The sequence below is a fragment of the Astatotilapia calliptera genome, chromosome 3 (assembly GCF_900246225.1).
Source record: "Astatotilapia calliptera chromosome 3, fAstCal1.2, whole genome shotgun sequence".
Classification (NCBI taxonomy): domain Eukaryota; kingdom Metazoa; phylum Chordata; class Actinopteri; order Cichliformes; family Cichlidae; genus Astatotilapia; species Astatotilapia calliptera.
The window spans coordinates 47,568,483-47,593,735 of NC_039304.1; the positions used below are offsets into that span (position 1 = coordinate 47,568,483).

General features: G+C 41.9%; 1 pseudogene; it reads left to right on the plus strand.

Moving 5' to 3' along the window:
- Positions 1–1,304: 1,304 nt before the first annotated feature.
- Positions 1,305–17,898, plus strand: LOC113015133 (zinc finger protein 239-like; annotated as a pseudogene).
- Positions 17,899–25,253: the final 7,355 nt, after the last annotated feature.

Here is a 25,253-nt window from a genome sequence, read left to right on the forward strand (position 1 = left end):
ATATAAACATATATATACACACATACATACCCACATTTTATGGTTAACTTGTAGTGACTTCTTCAAGTGCATCTCACAGATCGATCCTTTTACCGTCTATTATTGCATAACCCTCCTTTAGGAATGCTCTTTTGCCGTTTTTTCGAGCTTCCTGCACCTTGGGCCACAACTTGATCCGAGCTTCACGGTCTTCTTTGGAGAAGTCTTCTTTAAATTTTATGTTCAGTTCTTTGCAGACCCTGGCCTCTTTGGATTTCCTCCATACTTCATCCCTTGCCGTCCTCATGGTGAACTGTATGATGATTGGTCTTGGCACCTTGTTGCTCACTGCATTGTCTTTCTTCCCCAGTCGGTGTACTGTATCAATCATGAGCTGCAGTTTTTCCACTGATACAGGAACCACTCTTGTTAGAATGCCGATCACTGTTTCACGTGTATTCTCGTTGTCCTTCTCTGTCAGACCCAAAATTCTGAGGTCCCATCTTCTGCGGTAACGTGCACTCTCCCGACAGCTCTCCTTTAATTCTTTGTTTTCCTTCACCAGCGACTCCACCTTCGTCGTCAGCTTGTCAATTTCCTCTCTGTTTTTTTGGGTCGCCTGTGTATTTACTTCAATGCGTTGTTCGAAGGCTTCCAACTTCTTCTCAAGCGAATCAAACCTTTCCTCGCATCTCTTTGTGAAGCCAAGTAAAACTTCATATACATTCTCGATGCTCACCTGCTTCTCAGTTAATTTGCTTTTCATTTTTTTGGGATTGGGACTTGGTAACGGAGTGTGGTCACCTATGGGTCTTCCGATCTCTTTCTGAAGTTCCATCTCTTCTATATCTTCATCCTCACATGCTTCTCGCATAGCAGCAAGGTTGTAATCATGGTCGGAGAGGCTACCTGTTAGCTTGGGGTTAGCCATTTTTATCGCTCTAAGTTTATCTTTGTGTCTGCCTGAAGGTCTGTTAAAGTAACTTCCAGGGGGTTTCGCTTGCGTTCTACTTCCTTTGGAGTAACAGTTTGTCAGTAAAGTATTTTACAGGACATCAAAATCACGTTTCTTAATCAGACCCGCAGATTGTACAACCGCTTATTCCGCCATCTTTCTCTCCCGGCCATGGTATGGATCGGGTAGTGACAAGGAGGATGCAGCCCATGAATTTGGACACAACCAGTGTGTTTGTTTTGATTCGTAGACCCCGAAAATGGCGCTGCGCTCCCACAATGCATTGCGGCGTGACGTCAACTCCAAAGCGCTAAGCGCTAATTTTGAAATTACACCCCGCGTGGTTACGTTGCGCAAGTGAGTCATGTGACCAAACCGAGTAACAAATCACGGCAGAGTCGGGAAAAAGGGGCGGAGAAATTGTGTGTGTGTGCAGGAGAGGTGTCGAGCAGAGAGAGTTACTTTTTCATGAAACTGGAGTAAAGTAGTAAACTTACAGGAACATATACCACTACCAACGTTGGGATCAATTTCTGCATCGATCTGAACACCCTTATTTCCTGGATCTTAGCTCAGATCAGCGTGAACCACGTGGGTCTCTGCTCCCTGATCTGTTTGTTAAGACTTCCAGCTTCATCACGGAGTTTCTCTCGGTTTGTGGGCTCATCTAAAGGTAAGCTTTTAGCTCTGTTGATAATAATAGATTGCTTGGTATACATTGGAGTTAGACAGACTGTAGAGTTTGTGATTGCTTGCAACATTACAATACGACGGGTTTTAGGGGGTAAGAATACATACAGAAAAACGGTCTTTGAATATGAACAAAAGGATTGGCTGCAGGGCAGGAGAACAACCAGCCCCCACCCCCAGGACAGAAAGCCACAGGTACAAGCGTGGGGGAGGGCAATCAGCCTTTAGAATAGGACTTAATAGGACCGTCTCCAGATGCATCCAGGGCTGGACTGGGACAAAAAATCGGCCCGTGTTCCAGATTAACTGGCGTTGGTCGAACAGATGTGTGGTAGACTTGCGTTTCAGGAGCTGCTACCGACAAACCAGCAAAAAAAACACCAAATGTGTAATCTGTGACAGTTGTGAGGTTAACTCAAACACACTCCGTCAGTCTTGATGCTGTTGAACAACAAAATGTTTAAAAATGTCGCGAGTTGGTGATATTGTCAAACAATTAACACCACACCGGTGTTGTTCACAGGAAGGCGAGAGTAAACGATCGGGAGACTCTTGTCGTCGTTATCGTTCTCCTCGCACGTTTTATTTCTCCGATTTCAGCGTTTTTGCTTCACAACTAAAGCGTGCAGTTTACTTTGTTTGCACTAACATGGACTAGAATCAACCATGAATGAATGAAATAATATCATGTATTTATTTTTGACCCACAGTTGTAAAAAAAAATTCCAAATTATATACACAAAGTCATGGGAATTACCACCCCTGTTAAGAAAAACGTCTTGAACAAATATGACACATCAATATTTCATTAGTGTTGTCACATCACATCCTGTAAGCAGAGTCTGTCTGTGTCTTTTCCTCTGCAAATGATCATTTTAGAGTTGGTTGTTATATACAGTCTGTATAAGTGTGGTTGATGTGCCTTTCATAGTGTTTAACTTGAAGGCCCCGAGTACTTTCTCTCACAGTCAGCTGTTGACTGTTTTCAGTCGACTGTTTTCAGTGGATTTCAGCTTGCTGTGTTTGTGGATATATGACTGGCTTTAATTATCCATAAAATCAAGACATTCTCTGTAAGATTTACATACTATATATTTTACAGTGAAGGCTTTAAAACCATGTTAATGCTGAAAGTACATGGTGGTTGGTGATATTAAAGTCCTGTTTGTGGCACATTAGTATATGCGAGGGGGCAAACTCCTCAAAATGGGTGGTGACCATGGTGGCCATTTAGAAATCGGCCATCTTGGATACAACTTTTGTTTTTTCAATAAGAAGAGGGCCATGTGACACATCAAACTTATTGGTAATGTCTCCCAAAAAAAAACAATGGTGTGCTTGGTTTCAACGTAACTTGATACACCACCCATTCCCATTTTATTACGGTGTATATAAATGGCCCACCCTGTTCAAACATCACTAATGTCACATAACTTTGCTGACATCTCTCCAACAGTCATGTTTTAATGTTCTTTGTTTTTTAACATTTGCAATCAAATAAGCGGCATAGCATTCAGTACTTTTAAATAGAGCAGGGCTATATGATTAAAAAATATTTATCACAATATAATTAGAAAATTTGCGATAATGATATAATTGACGCTAGACAAAATACTTTACAACTCCACAATTTTATTAGTGCAAAAAAACCAAAAACAACTGTCAATGTATTTTCACTATTTTCACTGTCAATTTTCAGAAAAATCAAAGGATTGATTTTAGTGTTGTGCTGTATTTTCCAAAAAACACAGTAATAACGGTGGCCCGCTAGCACGCGCTACCAAAAATAGTGCTTTGTTGTGTATCTAATGGACGAAAGCTAAACCAGTTCCACGCCATTGAAGTTGCAACATTTTTACAAACCAATTCTGGTTCATCCGTTTCATTCAACGATCCGCTTTCGCCCTTCTCATTCTCTGTCACCGCTGTGCTTTTTCCAGCCATGTGCGTATGAAAACAAAGGAAATGTGCATGCGTGTTTTACCCTTATTTTATCGGGGTATTTAATTTTCTTATCGTTGCCCAACATTATACCGGTATTACCATGAGCGGCATGATATAGCCCAGCCCTACTTTTAAAAGTTTACTATTCGGCTGCCCCACATCAACCATCCGCTGTTTGTTTGTTTTTGTTTTTTTTTTGGGGGGGGGGGGGGGTCGAAAAAATTATCCACGCCAACCACTGCGCTATGAAATTTGTTGCGCTATGACAATTGTTGAATCTCACCCATCCTTCAAACGCAGGGAAATAAAGGATGGATCGGAGAAAAATTACAACCACATGTCACCTCCCTTAAAGTAGGATTTCTGGAGATCTTCCAGTCTACGATGGGTCCACTGTGAAGGTGCAATAACATGGGGCCCACTTGTGATAACATTCTATGTGAATGCATACAACTGGTGAACACTAAAGTGAGGAAATAATATTACTATTACTAATGTGATATTATTAATACATAGGAAAAGAAATCTGGCACCACATCATGAAAATAGCATAGCACACGGTAAATACACACAGAAATGAACAATTACAAGATTAAGTCTGCATAGCCCACAAGTTCATGCGACCCTAGGATGTCGCTGTCATCTTCCTGTTCCTGAAAAAACATACATACATCTAGGGATGGGTATTGATAAGATTTTCACGATTCCGATTCCAGTTTCGATTCTGTTTAACGATTCGATTCTTTATCGATTCTCTTATCGATTCTTTTTTTTTTTTTTTTTAAATGAGAACATTAAGGTCGATTAGCTTAGAACTTTGTTTTATATCTTCTCTTTGAACAAGATAGAAATTTAGGAGTAACATGGCCTTACAAACCCAACAGTGAGATGTTAAGAGATCCACAGCCTACGGCTCTTCAATCAGGTGTCACAGGGTCCCCAGGAAAAAAAATTGTAAATGTAAAATAATAAAATAAATATTCTTCTGTAGCAATAACAAAGTATAACATAAATTATTCTGTAGCAATTACACAAGAATATTTAGTAATGTCCCTGCTGCTGATTCACGAGTCCGGAGCGGGATTAAAGACACGACATTCATTTAAGGTTATCGTGTGTTTTGTGAGCAAATGCTTTTGCATATTTGTAGTGTTTTAATCCATCCATCCATCCATCCATCCATCCATCCATCCATCCATCTTCATCCGCTTTATCCGAGGCCGGGTCGCGGGGGCAGCAGCCTAAGCAAAGAGGCCCAGACCTCCCTCTCCTCAGCCACCTCCTCCAGTTTATCCGGGGGAACACCAAGGCGTTCCCAGGCCAGCCGAGAGATATAATCTCTCCAGCGTGTCCTGGGTCTGCCCCGGGGCCTCCTCCCGGTGGGACATGCCTGGAACACCTCACCCAGGGGGCATCCTTGTCAGATGCCCGAACCACCTCAACTGACTCCTTTCGATGTGGAGCAGCAGCGGCTCTACTCTGAGTCCCTCCCGGATGGCCGAACTTCTCACCCTATCTCTAAGGGAGAGGCCAGCCACCCTTCGGAGGAAGCTCATTTCTGCCGCTTGTATCCGCGATCTTGTTCTTTCGGTCACTACCCACAGCTCGTGGCCATAGGTGAGGGTATCCCTTAAATGAAATATAAATTTGGCAAGTATTGCAAGTTGCCCTGTTGTCATCCATTCTCATAAAGTATAACCAAACTTTTGAGCGTTTGAGCCGTGTTTCCTGCCAGGTAACTGACGCTCCGCAACGTGGTGACGTCATTGGAATCGATAAAGGAATCGTTTGCAAAAATGGCAAACAATCCCAAGTAACAAGGTGTATGTCATGGTAAAACCTCCCCCACACACCAGGAACAAGAAACTAAGAATCTACTAGTCTCACTCATTTAATCCCTCTGCTGCATTCTGTTCACCCCTGCTATAATTCAATCATCTTTCCTAATATAATATTAGTCCACTAGTTCATATATTGCTTCTCATCCCACTAAGTGAACCATAAAATCAGAAACACAGCTTCATTGCATGCGTGTATGTGTTAGTAGGATTAATACATTTTGTGCTCCTTAACCCTTTAAGACCTACCATAGAACCAAGTCCGCCAGAGCTTATATTATATTTTTACATGCTGTGGAGCCATTTTTGGGAGCATTTCAAGTTGCTATACATCAATACAACCATTATAGCCCAAACTTTAATAATATGTCTGCATTAAGTGCATAGTAATTACATAAATTGCAAAAAAGTGCAATAAACTACAAAAAAAATTGAAAATCGTTTTTGGTTTTTTTTAACATATATTTCTAGTTAGAGAAATTTAAGAGGCTTATCCCTCAAAACTGTAAATACAAAAAAGTTGCACAAACTAGTTTCCCACCACAGGAAATTTATTTTAAGTGTCTTCATAGTTTTATTTTTGAAATACACCAATTTTTATATACTGCAGGAAAAACGAAAATAAATATTATAATGCAAATTTGCAAAATAACAGCATATGCATCAAAATAAACTATTTCCAGCAGTGCAATATGAGTCCTGAGCATCCCAGAAACGACACAGAAAGTCATAAACTCAAACATAACTTTTAAAAACACAAGTATAGGCTCATAAGGCCCCGATCGTAAAAAAACTACATTTCCGCAAAATGACATCACTTCCGGTTTCGGGCAGGTCATGCGGTCATGTGATAGTTCGCGCTGATGGACGTAGGAAGTGTTACAAACAGCTGATCGGATCGGCGAAGCGTGTTTCTGGAATATCATGTTCTTGTTGCTGCAAGTGATTTTTATGCAGTTTTTGCAAAGCTATATGTGGAAGGAAACTGTGACCTAGGACAAGCTGATGGCATAAGATGTAATTACAACTCCTCCAGTTTCATATGCAAAAAAAAAATGATTGCGCTAGCTTACGTGGTTGCAGAGCTACCGGGATTTAAAAATAGTTACGCAAAACAGAGCATGCCCGCTCCGATCGGCTGTAAAGGGTTAAAGGTTAAAATATCAATACTACACTCTCAATATCAGGAGAGGAAATCAGTTTGTCCTTCTTGTTTCAGAAACATCTAAAGTCAGGTTCAGCTAAATCCTAAGCGTTTGCAAGTTCACCAAGTGAATGTAAAAGTGTTGTTAACACCGTCAACAGGTACCCCCGTGTGATGTGTGCCACTTCTAATGTGATTTTTGACACCCCCATATGGAGGACAACAAGAGCCACGCACATCGAAATAAAGAATTCTGTGCTTGAATAATGAATTGTAGAATAAATTCTCCATTTGTAAAATTTTTCAATTCCTCATTAACAAAGGGATTTTTGAAATGGGTTTTTTTTTAAACTCCTAGGATGATAATGAGGTTCAGTATAAACTTAGTTGGCTGAGTTTATACTGCTACCGATGAGTCTGAGCGGGACTCCTTTGTGGATCTATGGAAGTCCATATTTACTTATTTAATTTTTTGTTTCACACATTGTACAGCAGTAATTCATTTCTTATCCACAACCTTCCTGTTAATTAAAGTAACACTGTTTCCATGCAGGAAAAGGAGCAGGAAAACCTCATTAAAACCTTCCCCCTATCTGTGATGATACAAATAGGCAACCAAAATTATACTCAGACAATATTCTACGCAAAACAAAACAAGACAAAACAAACAGAACAATATGCTCAACATTGAGCAATACCACTAAATATCAAACTGAAAGGATAATTTTGTCTACAGTTAAATTCTGTTATTTTCAACTTCTTCATATTGGTTTATCGTTTTATTGTTATAGCAGATTTTAAATTGAGAAACCTTTGTACAACACATGAGTTGATCATTGAGAGAATTCCAGTTTCTTATGCCGATGACTGTTGGACACATTTGCCTTTGTGTGGTTCGAGCAAACCGATGCTTAAAATAAAACTTCCTTCTTCCCTCCCCATGTTCTGAACACAATACAAATACACTTTGTAACTTAAGAGGTAGTGTTTTATTTTTTGCCCTAAATATAATAATTAATGTCTATAATTTCACTATATCTTCTAGTTTTAATAATTTAGATTTTATATACAACCTATTACTGTGTTCTCTATACTAATATATTTATATATATATCCCGGGAATAACATCGGAGATCTCTGTCCAGAAGAGCGCAGTCCTGGGAACAGCTAAGATACTGCGCAGGACCCTCAAGCTCCCAGGCCTCTGGTAGAGGACCCGAGCTTGAAGGATAAACCGCCCGCAGGGGCGTGCTGGGTGGTTTTTTTTTTAATACACACACACACACACACACACACACACACACACACAATCTTACATTACCCAGGATATACAGTGGGGCAAAAAAGTATTTAGTCAGCCACCGATTGTGCTAGTTCCCCCACCTAAAATGATGACAGAGGTCAGTAATTTGCACCAGAGGTACACTGCAACTGTGAGAGACAGAATGTGAAAAAAAAATCCATGAATCTACATGGTAGGATTTGTAAAGAATTTATTCGTAAATCAGGGTGGAAAATAAGTATTTGGTCAATAACAAAAATACAACTCAATACTTTGTAACATAAGCTTTGTTGGCAATAACAGAGGTCAAACGTTTACTATAGGTCTTTACCAGGTTTGTACACACAGTAGCTGGTATTTTGGCCCATTCCTCCATGCAGATCTTCTCGAGAGCAGTGATGTTTTGGGGCTGTCGCTGAGCAACACGGACTTTCAACTCCCGCCACAGATTTTCTATGGGGTTGAGGTCTGGAGACTGGCTAGGCCACTCCAGGACTTTCAAATGCTTCTTACGGAGCCACTCCTTTGTTGCCCGGGCGGTGTGTTTTGGATCATTGTCATGTTGGAAGACCCAGCCTCGTTTCATCTTCAAAGTTCTCACTGATGGAAGGAGGTTTTGGCTCAAAATCTCACGATACATGGCCCCATTCATTCTGTCCTTAACACGGATCAGTCGTCCTGTCCCCTTGGCAGAAAAACAGCCCCATAGCATGATGTTTCCACCCCCATGCTTCACAGAAGGTATGGTGTTCTTGGGATGCAACTCAGTATTCTTCTTCCTCCAAACACGACGAGTTGAGTTTATACCAAAAAGTTCTACTTTGGTTTCATCTGACCACATGACATTCTCCCAATCCTCTACTGTATCATCCATGTGCTCTCTGGCAAACTTCAGACGGGCCTGGACATGCACTGGCTTCAGCTGCGGAACACGTCTGGCACTGCGGGATTTGATTCCCTGCCGTTGTAGTGTGTTACTGATGGTGACCTTTGTTACTTTGGTGCCAGCTCTCTGCAGGTCATTCACCAGGTCCCCCCGTGTGGTTCTGGGATCTTTGCTCACCGTTCTCATGATCATTTTGACCCCACGGGATGAGATCTTGCGTGGAGCCCCAGATCGCGGGAGATTATCAGTGGTCTTGTATGTCTTCCATTTTCTGATGATTGCTCCCACAGTTGATTTTTTTCACACCAAGCTGCTTGCCTATTGTAGATTCACTCTTCCCAGTCTGGTGCAGGTCTACAATACTTTTCCTGGTGTCCTTCGAAAGCTCTTTGGTCTTGGCCATGGCGGAGTTTGGAGTCTGACTGTTTGAGGCTGTGGACAGGTGTCTTTTATACAGATGATGAGTTCAAACAGGTGCCATTCATACAGGTAACGAGTGGGGGACAGAAAAGCTTCTTACAGAAGATGTTACAGGTCTGTGAGAGCCAGAGATTTTCCTTGTTTAAGGTGACCAAATACTTATTTTCCACCCTGATTTACGAATAAATTCTTTACAAATCCTACCATGTGAATTCATGGATTTTTTTTTCACATTCTGTCTCTCACAGTTGCAGTGTACCTCTGGTGCAAATTACTGACCTCTGTCATCATTTTAAGTGGGGGAACTTGCACAATCGGTGGCTGACTAAATACTTTTTTGCCCCACTGTAAATACTTTTAGCCAACTTTTTTTAACATGTTCAATATGAGGTTTCCACTTGTCATCCACTATTACACCCAGAAAATGGAAACCTGTCATTCTTTCAATTAATGCTCCCTCTATAGATAATATTATCTCTTCCTCCTTTACATGGTTTCTGAATATCATAAACTGTCTTTTTTCCAAATTCAGCGTTAGCTTATTTACATCAAATCATTTTTAATTTTTTTTTTTTTAAATTTCAATAACCATAATTTTAGCCATTTCTTTCAAGTTTTCTCAGGAAAAAAATTGTTTTGTCTACAAACAACAAAATTGAACATTTTTGACACATCACAAACGTTGTTTATATATAAATTAAAAACTGGTCCTAAAATAGAACCTTGAGGGACCCCACACTCTATTTTCATTCTATCACATGAATTGCCTAAACACTGCACATACTGAAACCTATTATCTAAATAACTGCTTAACCTGTTCAATAGTATTCCTCTCACACCACAAGTACTTAATTTGGGCTACGTTCACACTGCAGGCGAAAGCGCATCAAATCCGACTTTTTTGACCCTATGCAACCCATATCTGATCATGGTATGACAGTGTGAACGGCTCAAATCTGATCTGGGTCACTTTCATATGTGGTACTGAATCCGATACATATCTGATGTTTTAGAAAGCGACTGCTGTTTGAATGGTCATGTCGCATTAAATCCATCTTTTACGTCACTGACAGAAGATGGACGCCAATTATCAGCGCTGGAGAAGTGCCTGAGAAGACATCGCGAACGCTTCCTGTCCATCCCGTGTAGATGTTAGTGAAACTGTTGGAAGGACAACGTGAACATTTTATTTATACTGTATAATCTGCAGATTTCTAAAACGGCAATAAGGATAATTATTAGGCCATATGTAAATAACAAAATAACTTACGGCAAAGTTGGGGAAATGTAAAGTCCAAAACAAGTCTTTATATTAAGGGCCATCAGTCAAACAAACGGTTTGGTCTGGGCCTGAACCGCGTTGTGTAATGTCTTCTTTTGCGCATGTGGGCCGCTTTTGAGGGTTCACACAGGAGCGTGTTTGCTGTCACATTTCATCTGTAGTGTGAACAAGCAGACAAAAAAAAATCGGATTTGATCGAAAAATTGGAATTGAGTATTAAGACCTGCAGTGTGAACGTAGCCTTAGAAATCAAGATGGAGTGTTGCAGAGTGTCAAAAGCTTTTTTTTTAAATCAATGAATACCCCTATAGTATATATTATTATTATATTTTCTGATGAAATGTTTTCAATAGCATTCATTAATGCTATTGCTGTTGATCTGTTCCGTTCAAATCCATACCAGGGCTCGCAAAATCGCTAGCCCGACATCCCGGGGCAAGCGATTTTTCCAGTCGGGCTACCAAAATCTATCGCTGCCCTGCCCATCGGGCTATCGTAGGAAGGAAAACTATATGTCAATGCTTTTGCATCCCTTCGGAAATGTAGCTGGGTAGTTATGTCATTGGCATCGGTGAGCCACTGTCAATATGTGACATATTGAAATCGCGTTTGAATTTGCGCTTGTTTTTTGCTTTCACTTTGCAATCGCGCGAACTGTGTATAGTGACAGAGAATCGCTGAGCGTTATGTGAGTGCGTGTGTAAAAGCAGCAGGATATATATTTTAGTTCTGCAGAGCCAAATAAGACAGGTCAGGGTGAAGAAGTGACAGCCAAAGAAAAGCTTACCACAAAACGGAGAAGTTATGACAAATCAGACTATAAGGCAAAAAGAAAGTGCAGCTTTATGGTTTCATGGACAAAAGAATTTCTGTGGCTGCAATATGATGAGCTATATAACCAGGGGTGCACATAAGTGGTCCGCAGGTGCGCATTCGCTGTCAAAATAAAACCAGATGAAAAGTTCCAACGCATGTTTGCGTTCATAATATTTTCAGGAGGAGGCCAGACATTTGTTTAGAACTTTTAAAGATGTCGAAGAAGCAAGGTCCTTTAAGCAATTACTGTCGTGTTCCTCCACGGCAGAAGAAATGTCAGAAGGAGTCCGAACCACTAAAGAAGCACGTATTCTCGGAAAAGTAGTTGCAGGAGGTGAGCTGGCTTCAAGCAAATGATGAACGCACAGAGATGTGGTGTGGAATGTGCCGTGAGAATCCCACTCCAGCAGACAAAAACAGTGCCTTTTATATGGACGCAAACGCGCGTTGCATCTTTTATTTTGACAGCGAATGCGCACATGCGGACCACTTATGTGCATCCGTGTAAATAACATAATGTTCTGCCGGGTGTGTTGTTGGTTTTCCCTTGATTTCTGAGTCGACAAGTGCCTTTGTTGCTGGGACCATTCATTTTAAGAAAGGCCCCCATTAGAACCCATAAGAAATGCATTATTGCTCAGTCTGCAATATCTTTCCCAGAACAAACACCAATTGCAAATAACATACTAAAAATAAACCTGAAAAATCTGTTTAGAACAGCGTACTATGTTGCAAAGAGTGAACTACCACTGGCACGATTTAGCAGTCTTTGCAAACTTCAAAAAAGCAAATGGCCTAGATCTTGGTTCCACTTGTCTCTTACCCGTGACTTCAGTGGAAATTTTAAATTCAGGATCTGACACAGACTGATTCATGTCCTACACAGTTCTTACAAGTTCATAGAAATTTCTGTTCAATTAGAACCAAGTATTTGAGTTGATGATTGTAATTTTTATACAGTGTTGTAATTTTTTTTTTTTTAAATTTTGATTAATGTTTCTGTTACAATATTATACTTTAATGTATAATATTGTAAAGCAAACAAAACAGGAAACAAAACATCAATCAAAAAATTATTCTCTTTTTTTATTTGGGCTACTTAAATTTGTTTTGGGCTACCAAAAACCCTTCCCTGCCCGAAGGGTTACCAGGGATTTTGAGATTTTGCAAGCCCTGCACTGAGGAGTGTAGTAATGTTTATTTGCTCTGCTTCTTTTTGTAAGGGGTAAAATATGTCTATATACTTTTTGTGTCCCAGCTGAGTAACAGGAGTCTGGTGGAGCAGTAGAAGGACAATTTCAGCCATTTGGACTCAGCTCAGCCACTACAGAGGAAAGAATGACTTCAACACAGAAGGTGAGAAAAACATCACAGTTACACTGTTATTGAAACTGTGTGTGCAACTGGTTGGTTTTTAAAACACAATTAACAGCAGCTTTGTCTTTTGCATCCTGGGCTCCTACTTATATACAGAATATACATTCACAACCAAAAACCACAGAAGTTAGAAGAAAATGCAAAGATCATATTTTATCAGCACATATTGAAACAACAATATCATCAGTTGAACTCAAAATATTTTATGAAGTAAAAGATTTTCTCCACTTATATATTTCTTCAATAATGTAATTTTCATTACACCTCTCATTGTGTCACATCATTGTAATGTGATACTATCACCAGAAGGTGGTGCTAACACACCAACAATGTGTTTGTTGACATGTTTGTTTCCACTGACGGAGGGAGTTTCAGTTCGTTCCGCGACTGCATTTCACTCAGTGCCTCTGTTTTTATCTCTGTCACTGCAGGACCAACATGGAGCAAGAAGTCAGCGCTCTCAGGAGGCTGACAAACGTCAAAGAAAGGGAGAGAAATCCTACAGCTGTGATGAGTGTGGGAAGGATTTTACCCGGAGTGACAGCCTAAAAACACACCAACTCATCCACAGTGGAGTTAAACCCTACAGCTGTGAGTTGTGTGGAAAGTCTTTTACCCTGGCTCGAATCTTAAAAAAACACCAACTCGTCCACAGTGGAGTTAAACCTTACAGCTGTGACTTGTGTGGAAAGTCTTTTACCGAGGCTAGAGGCTTAAAAAGACACCAAGTCATGCACAATGGAGTTAAACCTTACAGCTGTGACTTGTGTGGGAAGGATTTTGCCCGGGCTAGAGGCTTAAAAATACACCAAGTCATCCACAGTGGAGTTAAAGCGTACAGCTGTGACTTGTGTGGGAAGGATTTTGCCCGGGCTGAAAGCTTAAAATCACACAAACTTATCCACAGTGGAGTTAAAGCGTACAACTGTCACTTGTGTGGAAAGTCTTTTACCCACGCTCAATCCTTTAAAACACACCAACACGTCCACAGTGGAGTTAAACCTTACAGCTGCAAATTGTGTGGAAAGTCTTTTACCCATTATCAAAGCTTAAAATCACACCGTATCGTGCACAGTGGAGTTAAAGCACACAGCTGTGAGTTGTGTGGTAAGGCTTTTGCTGAAAAAAAGGACTTACAGAGGCATCTAGTTACCCACTCTGGAATTAAGGCGTACAGCTGCAACTTTTGTGGAAAAAGTTTCAGCGACAAACAGTACCGAAATAGTCACCTACGGATTCACACTGGAAATGATGTTTCTTGCTGTGATCAGTGTGGGAAACTGTTTACAACAGACGCACAGTTACAACTACACATGTTTAGCCACACTGAGGAGAGACCTTATAAATGTGACCTGTGTGAGAAGACTTTTAAATCTCCACATCACATGAGAAACCACCGACGGATCCACACCTGAAAGTAACTCTACAAGTGCAGTTACTGTGAGGCTGTATTCGTTTTTTTTCTTTTAATTGTAACCCGAGTGTTTGGAACAAGTCTGATCAGTAAACTTACGGAGTTATACTGAATGAACTGTTTGGGAAAAATGAAGAGTCATTTTTGTTCAGTAAACTCAGTCTTATAATGTAAACAGTAAAATGTAATTGGACGTTGGCAGAGATGCTCTTTGTTTCAGGCAACATTGAGGATAAAAATAAAAAAAGCAGAGCAACACAGATGGATCCAGTTCTCAACCCTGTCGTCACTGTGGTGGTGGGAAAGAGTTTCTTTTTAACCTTTGAGGAAAAACTTCCAATCATCAACGGGACCTAAAACCACATCAACGTATCCACACTGGAGACAAAATGAACTACTGCAAAGAATGTGGGAGAGGCTTCCACACACAAGTACATTAAAAATACAAAAACTCTTCCACAGTGGGGTCAAAAAGCACATCTGTGACCAGTGTGGGTCATCCTTCACCACTGGACATGACCTCAATGAAAAACCATAAGCGAATCCACACAGGAGAGACACCATACAAGTGCAGACACTGTGACAAAAGCTTCTCACAATCAGGTCATCGTAACAAACATGAACGTACACACATGGAAGTGAACTTAAGCTGTGACCAGTGTGATAAGAGTTTCAGGAATCTCAGTTCATACTCCGAACACAAACTATCCCACACTGTAAATAAACTGTTTCACTGTTACCAATGTGGAAAAGCCTTCACTTCATTATCTGCTCTGTGCAAACATCAGCCTGATCATGCAGGACTGAAATCACTGGATCACAATGAATCTGAAGAGAGAGAAAGATCCTCTTCTGGTTTCAGGCTCAGACTTAAAGACCTTGAGATCAGGCTCCACAGAGTTCAGATGGAATCTCCTGTAAAGAGTGTCAGCTGATGTCACACTAGGATCTGATGAGGTAGCTCTGATTTCTGGACCTGCAGTGAATAATCCTGAATGTTACATTTAGGAAGCTGCATGTATAGATATGCATATCAAGTTTGTTTTTTCCTTTGAGGGATTTTAATTCTCTAAAATGTTATCCCTGTTACATTTTAACCTTTGTTCCCTTAGGACACAGTAGTGTTTAGTAGTTGTACTTGTTACTGTATTATTAAAGTTATAGGAATGTCTTTTTTACCAAACAGACTTTGTATCAAAATTGCAGATATGGATATATATTTCAGTTTCTTTCATTTGAACTTTCTTAGTGTTTCCAAAATTAACTTCTTTTTTTAAATGTATTCATTTAATGTGTTACCTCAGTTAAATTTAAATTCTTTATTCATATTCAAACTTTTGCTGTTTCTTCTTTTGAACCTTTTCTCCCAAAATTGCAAATATTTTCACAGCAGTTGCTCTTAAATCCTCCAAAATGAACTAAATCTGTCCACCAGCTTTGAAACAACACCTGCTGTGACTTTATGTCCAGAAAAAAGAAACTCAAGCTAAACTGGTTTTGGGCTGTACTTCCATGTAATACCAGTTTGTACCAGAAGATGGAGCAGTGAGTCAGAGTAACCTTTATTCAGTTAGGCAAAGACCACATTCGTATTCACATTGGCAGCAAAGAACTGTTACAAGATCAAAAATTCAAATTCTATTAAACCTCTATTTTTCGCTCCTCCTTTAACTTTAGTGTGTTTACTGTGTTCTTGAAGTCCACATGTTGTTTTTTTATGAATTCATTTTGATCCACATGTTCTGCAGCCTTTTTCTTGTTGATTTGAAGTTTGTATTATGAAATCGTGATTTGTTTTGATCCTATATTTGATGAACTTTGAAAAATAAAGAAATGGTCTCACAACAAGTAGTTTGAGCCCTGATTTCAGATTCAAAGTAATTTAACTGTTTTCAGTGGTACATGTGGAGCTTTATCACAGGAGGAGACTTGGCTGTTCTCCACTAACATTGAACAGGGTTCCTGCAGCTCATTAAAAACTCTGAAATGATCTTCAAGGACAAAGATGTTTGATTTTTCTTAAAAACAAGATGTGGGCATGAAGTTTTCACAGAGTGTGTTTAAGATGCTTTGTGATGAACATCTCACACAAAGCAGATGTTCCTGCATTGCAACAGCGGTTTGCAGATGTGTTCTTCCCCCTGCCCGGCTGCATGACTCTCATGGAGCACCACTTTGAAACGCAGTCTGCCGTGAAAGTGCGTTCATGGCCCTAGATGTTGCCTGAGCACAAGAGACAAATTGTGCAAAAGGAATTGGCTGAAATGGTGAAAATGCTGTTATCATAGGATGAAATGAGGATTTGTTCCTCAGTGTTTGGTCTCCTATGCTTACCATTTCTCCAGATGATTTGTCGCAGCTGTTGAGAGGGGCCGGTGTTCCAGATCAACTGGCGTTTAGATCAACTGGCGTTGGTCGAACAGATGTGTGGCAGTCTTGCGTTTCAGTAGCTCCTACCGACAAACCAGCAAAAAAACGCCAAATGTGTCATCTGTGACACTTGTGAGGTTATCTCAAACACACTCCGTCAGTCTTGATGCTGTTGAACAACAAAATGTTTAAAAATGTGGCGAGTTTACCTGGTGATATCCTCATGCGCGACGCGATCGCGAAAACAGCAAACAAGTAACACCACGCCGTTGTTGTTCACAGGACAGCAAGAGTAAACGATCGGGAGACCCTTGTCGTCGTTATCGTTCCACTCGCACGGTTTATTTCACCGAATTCAGCGTTTTTGCTCCACAACTAAAGCGAGCAGTTTGCTCTGTGCACTAACATGGAGTCGAGTCAACCAGCGCCACCTCTGGCCAAGTGCCACAGCCTACAGCCAGATCAACTGGTGACACACATCTGCAGCACGTTTGAATTCGTGTCATGCACATTTGTACCTTTCAATTGTGTGTTTGTGCGTCATGCAAATAAACCTTTGAAATGAATGAAATGATATCATGTATTTATTATCAGCCTACATTTGTACAAAATGCCAAATGACATACACATAGTCATAAGAATCACCATCCTGATATCAACACTTTTGCCCATAAGAAAAATGTCGTGAACAAATATATGACACACCAATATTTCACCAGTGTTGTAACTCACATGTCGCCAGCATAGTCTGCCTGTGTCTCCCCTCTGCAAACGAACATTTCAGAGTTGGATGTGATATACAGTCTGCATAAGTGTGGTCAATCTCATAACGATCCGTAAGGGGATGGCAGCTACGCTGAATGTACAGCAGTCACACAGTGATCAGCAATAAACAGTCCCCAAAACTTGCATATAATCCCCAATGTGGAGCCCATCTACTGACTACCACATAGCAGCTGGACCAGTCCCCAATGCAGGTCAGTCCACTGCTGCCACCTGTGGCCAAGTACCATAGCCTACCACTAGATTAACTTGTGACACACATCTGCACCTGCTGCTATGATCACATTGAGTAAAGGCTGAGTGGCTGCACTCACACGTGGTGCATCTAAATCTACCCACAAATATGTTGAAACATGCAATGCCAGCAATGTGGATTGTCAACACTACAAACAATCAGTAAGCAAAGACTACACGGGTCAATTCCTTCTGTGTTCATTCAACACCCGCTACATTTGTAGTCGCCTACTGCAGAGGGGAAGTCGACACACACTGTGTGGTACCACTTCCCACAGAAGGTGCATTCAATCTGCAAGGAAAAGTAGATTGTCAGTGTCATTCAGCTGGAGTCAGGCTCTTGAGTAAAGCAACTAAACATGTTACAGTGTACAGATACTGCATATTTCTGTGCAACAGTCTCATCTGTGCATCACTTGCTGTTTCCATGCGTCCTGTAGGTGCTCTAGTGTCTTTGAAGTGCAGAGGCATGCAGGTCACCTGAACTAGAATTCCACTGTTGGTGCATCAAAGTGACATGTCACCCAGTGATGTTGAAGTAACCCAGTCAAGGTGCGTCCATCTTAGGTATTGATTCTGTCATCTTACCCAGTCATCGGTTTCTGCACCTGAGCTTGCCTCACCACAGGCACGACATAGCTGGGAAATGTCATCTATAAATACATATGTCACAATGTGGATACACACATAACTGTCACAAATGGAGGTCCAAATGCCGTTTCCCGGGTATACCTGAGTTTTGGAGCAGAGAGAGCGCTAGCTCCAGTCTGAGCCTGGCAACCCCCTCCTCGTCAACAGGGAAAGATATATTTGTCCCCGACAGTATTTGTTCTGCAAGCTGAACATTGTCTACTCATCAGAATCTGTCCATTTAGGTACAATACACCATGAGCATTGTACTAACCTTGCATACAAAGACGCCACAGGATGTTAGGTCCTGCTGTTTTGGATGGGCAACAGTTGAGCATGTCCATTTGCCGATGGCTGGACATTTCCGTCTAACCAGAGCTCTTTCAAATGTTAAAAAAAAGAAAAAACAGATGGGTACAAAAAACAAGAAAAGGAACAGGTACTGAATGTCATCCAGTGCAGCAGCCTTATGTGATCCACATGTACAAGTTAGAAATATGACTGCTGTGGTTAACATTAGCCTGTTGTGCGTACCTTGTCACATCCCTGCACCTATCGAGTTGTGCTTGTGTTGCCCCAAATGGGTCAACAAAGACAGCCCGCATTTCTTTCAGATACATTATCTTGAAAAACAAATGGAGATCATGTTAAACCTAGTAGGTTCACGTCAAATTCTGATGGTTGTGTGGCGTCTTACAATGAGTGTCCAGTGTCTGTTGTCACAGACTGCCCCAGCTGCCACGTCATAATTCAGCAGATCCAGCTACAAAGTGAAGATCGTGGCATTACATCATGAATAGTCGTAAATGAGGATGGTTACATGTCAAAGCCAACTCACCTTCCTGAAACCTTTCATGGACCCCTGCCAAACTGATGTCATGAAATAGGAGTCCATAATCAATACAGCGTGTTGGCGCCCCACCAGTGTCAAATATGCATTTATGATCTAGGGGCACACACGGTACATTGTCATTCCCGTCCAATGAGGTGACCACTCATGTGGAAAACATCTACATACTTCACTTTCCAACTCTTTCCCAGGGGCCAAATCTGCAATGTTCTCCGCAAATAGCTTGTAAGGCCCAATTCTGGACCACAGCACCTTTCCCCTTTCACCAGCCCAGATTCTGGTTATTACTGTGAAGACAACATTGTCAGGAACTTGTCAGACATATCATTTGTACATTGTCTGCTTACTCACCATTTTCGGGGTCACAGCGAGACTGCACCAGTGCTGGCCCCTGGCAGGGTGGCGGTGACAGTGGGGGTGCTGATGGCCCCTGGCAGGGTGGCGGTGACAGTGGGGGTGCTGATGGCCCCTGGCAGGGTGGCGGTGACAGGTTCTTTAGCTTTGCTGGGACCCTCTCCTCAGGCTGGAAGTAGTGCGTCAGTTGGTCAACGTTGACCTTCACAGTCCGCTTGCCCTTCCCTGACACCAAGTCAGCACTTTTGCCTTCCAGCTTCACAATCCTCAAGGGTCCCAGCATATCAGCATCCAGTTTGCCACCTTTTCTCTGTTCCTGCCTCACATTTTTGCGCAAAACCATGTGTCCCACCTGGAAGCCATCCTCCTCTCCCCTTTCTGCCTTCCCCCTGTGGATCTTGTCTTGGGTGGTTTTGACATTTTTGGTTACGTCAGCGTAAACCACCTCCTGGGATTTTAGGCCCTCACACACGTCTTCATTCGAAATGAGTTTAGTGACCATGCCTTCTGTAACCTGCCAAAATACAATGACTGAGTAACTGGATTAGGATTGAGACATCTTCTCTCTTGTACATTACACCATTTTACCTTGTATGCCTTTGGGATCTCCGATGGATACCTTGCCTCTCTGCCGAACATGAGGTAATATGGGCTGTATTTTGTTGTCAGCTGCTTTTTTGTCCTCAGTCCAAACATGGTTGACTGCAGGAATTTGTCCCAGTTCTTGGGCTCGTCACTCACCAGTTTATTGAGGGATCTGAAATGTCAATGCATGAATACAATATACTAAATAGCCATCGTTGTGACATAGTTACAGCACAATATATAAATGACAGTATTGTACCTCTGGATTGTGCCATTTAATCTCTCCACCAAGCCATTGGTTTGGGGATGGTATGGTGAGCAGAGGCTTCTTCGGATGCCCAGGGTTTTACACAGGCCATAGTTGACCTTGAAAAGGTGATCACATTGGTCATCCAAGCTGACATTACATATGTGCTTGAGCTACTAATACCCCACCTTGTTGCAGAACTCTGAGCCCTGGTCTGTTAGCAGTCTTTTAGGTGCACCAAATTTGTAGAAAAAATCCAGAATACAACTGGTGACCTCATCTGCAGTTTTGTTTTTCAGTGGGTAGGCCTCTGCCCATTTGGTGAAATAGTCAACCATCACACAAATGTACTGATTACCACCATCCGTTAAGGTCAGTTTACCCACAAGATCCATTCCAACGAGCTCAAAGGGCTCTGTGACCTGTGAGGGGGGTAAAGAAGAACATGTCACATTTGATGTATTTGGACAGTAACAAATATGCTGTCTGTGTTACTGTACCTCGATTGGAATGTATCCTTTCCTTTCCTTAATATTGGCCTGCTTACACTGGCATTGTGGGCACTGAGCAACCTATTGCCAAATTAAGTAACATTACATGTTAATGATCAGCAAAGTGCCTTGGAGCTGTAGGTTATATGGGTTAGTTAGGAGCAACAGGGTACGAACACAAGACATACGAACAACAGAGAAACAAACAAATGTAAAAAAAAACAAAGGGGGGGGGGGGGGGGTTCTTGGGTTTCCACAATGCGTTTGAGGCTCATTCATACAGAATGTGCTCACCCATTTTTTAATGTCACCCTCCATGCCAGGCCAGTAATAGCGTGCCATGATGGCACAGTGGGTCTTCTCCCATCCACAGTGTCCACCAAAGTGGCTGGAATGAAATTCCTCAAAAATGTCATTTGCCTCTTTGGCAGTGCAGACCACTTTTGCCAGGTTCTCCGTTCTGTTCTTCTTCTGCCTGCATACATAGTACAGGTCTCCATCTCCATTGGGCATGTGGGGCGAGACAAGAACAAACAGACAAGAGGGAATGTTCACATTAACGCACAATACTACACTCTGATGGTTTACATGACATTATCCATTGTACTCACCATTTATCCTGAAGGTCTCAGCTCTTCTTTTGATTGTATATCTTTCCCTGCTGGTTGATCCTTCAGGATAGCGATCGTGGAGCTTGAACTCCAGAAGCTCCCTCACAATTCTGGGATCCATTTCCCTCACCTACACCTGTCCACCTATCTACCTACTCCACTGTACCACAAACACACAGACTAACAGACACACCACACAAACCAACTAGCACACCTCAGTCACTCACTTTCAGGAGTCCACTCTCTCACAAGCTCTTCCCAACCACACTGGCTATAGTTGCCTTCTAATCACTATCTAACTGCTGTAAATTCACTGACTGCTACCACCTCACGAAACCCACAGATGTTGGTTGTACTCACTGGGCTTATATAGACTGCATATGACTACCAATTCTTTCCAGCTGTGCTGCTTAATCACCTATATTGGCTACCAGTGTTCCTGGCAAACACCACACGATTGCCTCATGTGACTCCAGTTGCACAATTGAAATATACAGAATCACAGTAGAGACATAGGCAGCCTATTCTGACAAGGTGTGTTGTGAGCACACTGATGACATATTTCTATGTGATCTATGTGTGGAGTGCATATTGTTGTTGGGTAATAACATAAACAGAAGGAGTTGTGATGTCTACAACTTCATGTATATGATGGGATTTAAATGGATACACAATTGTGTTTCATGTGGTTGCATGGTTTATGGGACAGCAAAGACAACATTGACAATTACAAATGTGTTGTGCAGGTAACATATTCAAACGTGGTGATGGGACCAGCTGCAGATGTGTGTCATACGTATATCTGGCTGGATGATGGACAGAAGGAATTGACCCGTGTAGTCTTTGCTTACTGATTGTTTGTAGTGTTGACAATCCACATTGCTGGCATTGCATGTTTCAACATATTTGTGGGTAGATTTAGATGCACCACGTGTGAGTGCAGCCACTCAGCCTTTACTCAATGTGATCATAGCAGCAGGTGCAGATGTGTGTCACAAGTTAATCTAGTGGTAGGCTATGGTACTTGGCCACAGGTGGCAGCAGTGGACTGACCTGCATTGGGGACTGGTCCAGCTGCTATGTGGTAGTCAGTAGATGGGCTCCACATTGGGGATTATATGCAAGTTTTGGGGACTGTTTATTGCTGATCACTGTGTGACTGCTGTACATTCAGCGTAGCTGCCATCCCCTTACGGATCGTTATGAGATTGACCACACTTATGCAGACTGTATATCACATCCAACTCTGAAATGTTCGTTTGCAGAGGGGAGACACAGGCAGACTATGCTGGCGACATGTGAGTTACAACACTGGTGAAATATTGGTGTGTCATATATTTGTTCACGACATTTTTCTTATGGGCAAAAGTGTTGATATCAGGATGGTGATTCTTATGACTATGTGTATGTCATTTGGCATTTTGTACAAATGTAGGCTGATAATAAATACATGATATCATTTCATTCATTTCAAAGGTTTATTTGCATGACGCACAAACACACAATTGAAAGGTACAAATGTGCATGACACGAATTCAAACGTGCTGCAGATGTGTGTCACCAGTTGATCTGGCTGTAGGCTGTGGCACTTGGCCAGAGGTGGCGCTGGTTGACTCGACTCCATGTTAGTGCACAGAGCAAACTGCTCGCTTTAGTTGTGGAGCAAAAACGCTGAATTCGGTGAAATAAACCGTGCGAGTGGAACGATAACGACGACAAGGGTCTCCCGATCGTTTACTCTTGCTGTCCTGTGAACAACAACAGCGTGGTGTTACTTGTTTGCTGTTTTCGCGATCGCGTCGCGCATGAGGATATCACCAGGTACACATTTTTAAACATTTTGTTGTTCAACAGCATCAAGACTGACGGAGTGTGTTTGAGATAACCTCACAAGTGTCACAGATGACACATTTGGCGTTTTTTTGCTGGTTTGTCGGTAGGAGCTACTGAAATGCAAGACTGCCACACATCTGTTCGACCAACGCCAGTTGATCTAAACGCCAGTTGATCTGGAACACCGGTCGTCTTTAAGGTGCTTCCAGGTAATTAAGAAGTGAGTGCAGGGTTTTAGAATAGAATAGAATGCCTTTCTTGTCACTATACAGTTGTACAATGAGATACAGAGCATCTCCTACTCAGTGTAAACATGCTGGGGGGGTACAGTTCTGCATCGCTATGTACATATGGACAGTAATAACATAGGGAAAAACATATATATATATATATATATTAAAAAAAAAAAAAACACCCAGCACGCCCCTGACCGAGTGCTCAGTGAATACCTCAGGCAGCAGAAACCCAAGAAAGAGGAGGGAGACGAGGAACCATCATGGAAGGACAGGCCCCTGCACGGTATGTACCACCGGCAGATAGAGGAGGTGGCTGATATCCAGAAATCCTACCAGTGGCTGGACAAAGCTGGACTGAAAGACAGCACAGAGGCACTAATCATGGCAGCACAAGAACAAGCTCTGAGTACAAGATCCATAGAGGCTGGGGTCTATCACACCAGGCAAGACCCCAGGTGCAGGCTGTGTAAAGATGCCCCAGAGACAATCCAGCACATAACAGCAGGGTGCAAGATGCTAGCAGGCAAGGCATACATGGAACGCCATAACCAAGTGGCCGGCATAGTGTACAGGAACATCTGTGCCGAGTATAACCTGGAAGTCCCGAGGTCAAAATGGGAGATGCCCCCAAGGGTGGTGGAGAATGACCGAGCTAAGATCCCGTGGGACTTCCAGATACAGACGGACAAAATGGTGGTGGCTAACCAACCGGACATAGTGGTGGTAGACAAACAGAAGAAGACGGCCGTAGTGATCGATGTAGCGGTTCCGAATGACAGCAATATCAGGAAGAAGGAACACGAGAAGCTGGAGAAATACCAAGGGCTCAGAGAAGAGCTCGAGAGGATGTGGAGGATGAAGGTAACGGTGGTCCCCGTGGTAATCGGAGCACTAGGTGCGGTGACTCCCAAGCTAGGCGAGTGGCTCCAGCAGATCCCGGGAACAACATCGGAGATCTCTGTCCAGAAGAGCGCAGTCCTGGGAACAGCTAAGATACTGCGCAGGACCCTCAAGCTCCCAGGCCTCTGGTAGAGGACCCGAGCTTGAAGGATAAACCGCCCGCAGGGGCGTGCTGGGTGTTTTTATATATACATGTGTATGTGTATATATACATGTGTATGTGTATATATACATGTGTATGTATGCATATATATATATATATGTAGACAGAGAGAGAGAGAGAGAGAGAGAGAGGCTTCGGTTAGCTCTGCAGAAGGCTAACTGAAGCCGCCAAATTGCTGGTTCTTATTTTAGTCGACTGTGATTTCATAACCACTAGGTCTGGAAATGGAACAGAAGCTCTACTCTGTATAGAGATACTGTCATCAGCACACTGAGACTCTTTGTTTCAGTGCAACAGCAGAAATCACTAAAGTCTTCGTGTAGAAATGAGGCATTCAGGACTCTGCAGATGAATGCTGCTGTGAACTTGAGTGAAATCTGCAGAGGAAAGGAACTTGTTCCTTAAAGTCTCTGTGCAGATCTGTGAGCGTCAAACTCAGTCATAATCACTCAGTTATTACCTCTGTTTGCTCCTCTTTTCTCTTTTGATTGGAATGGTGGTAAACAGGGTGGTTTGTACTAAGAGTGGATGAGCTTTGTACTGATGATTCAGAGTGGTTTAGACAACAGGAGCTTATATGTAGATGTTTTGACTGGGACATGTTACTGGTGGTTTGAGTACTTCATCCAGCAGTGACTGACAGATCGATGAAAATAAGATGACCACAACTGTCAGTGCTGCAGAGTGAAGTGCTCTGAGAGCAGTTCCACTCATGAATGAATGAATGAATGAATAAAATATAAAAGTAAAGTTACATGATATAATAACGTTATATAGATACTTTAAAACAGAGTTTTTAAGCGTGCTTAAATCAGAAGATAAAAGACAACGCATGGAATAGAAATAGTTATACAGCTGTAAGCCTCCATTAGGTTCTGTGGAAAAATACACAAAACAGTGTGCGATATTATTCATTAAATATCAGTAAATTAAAGTCCA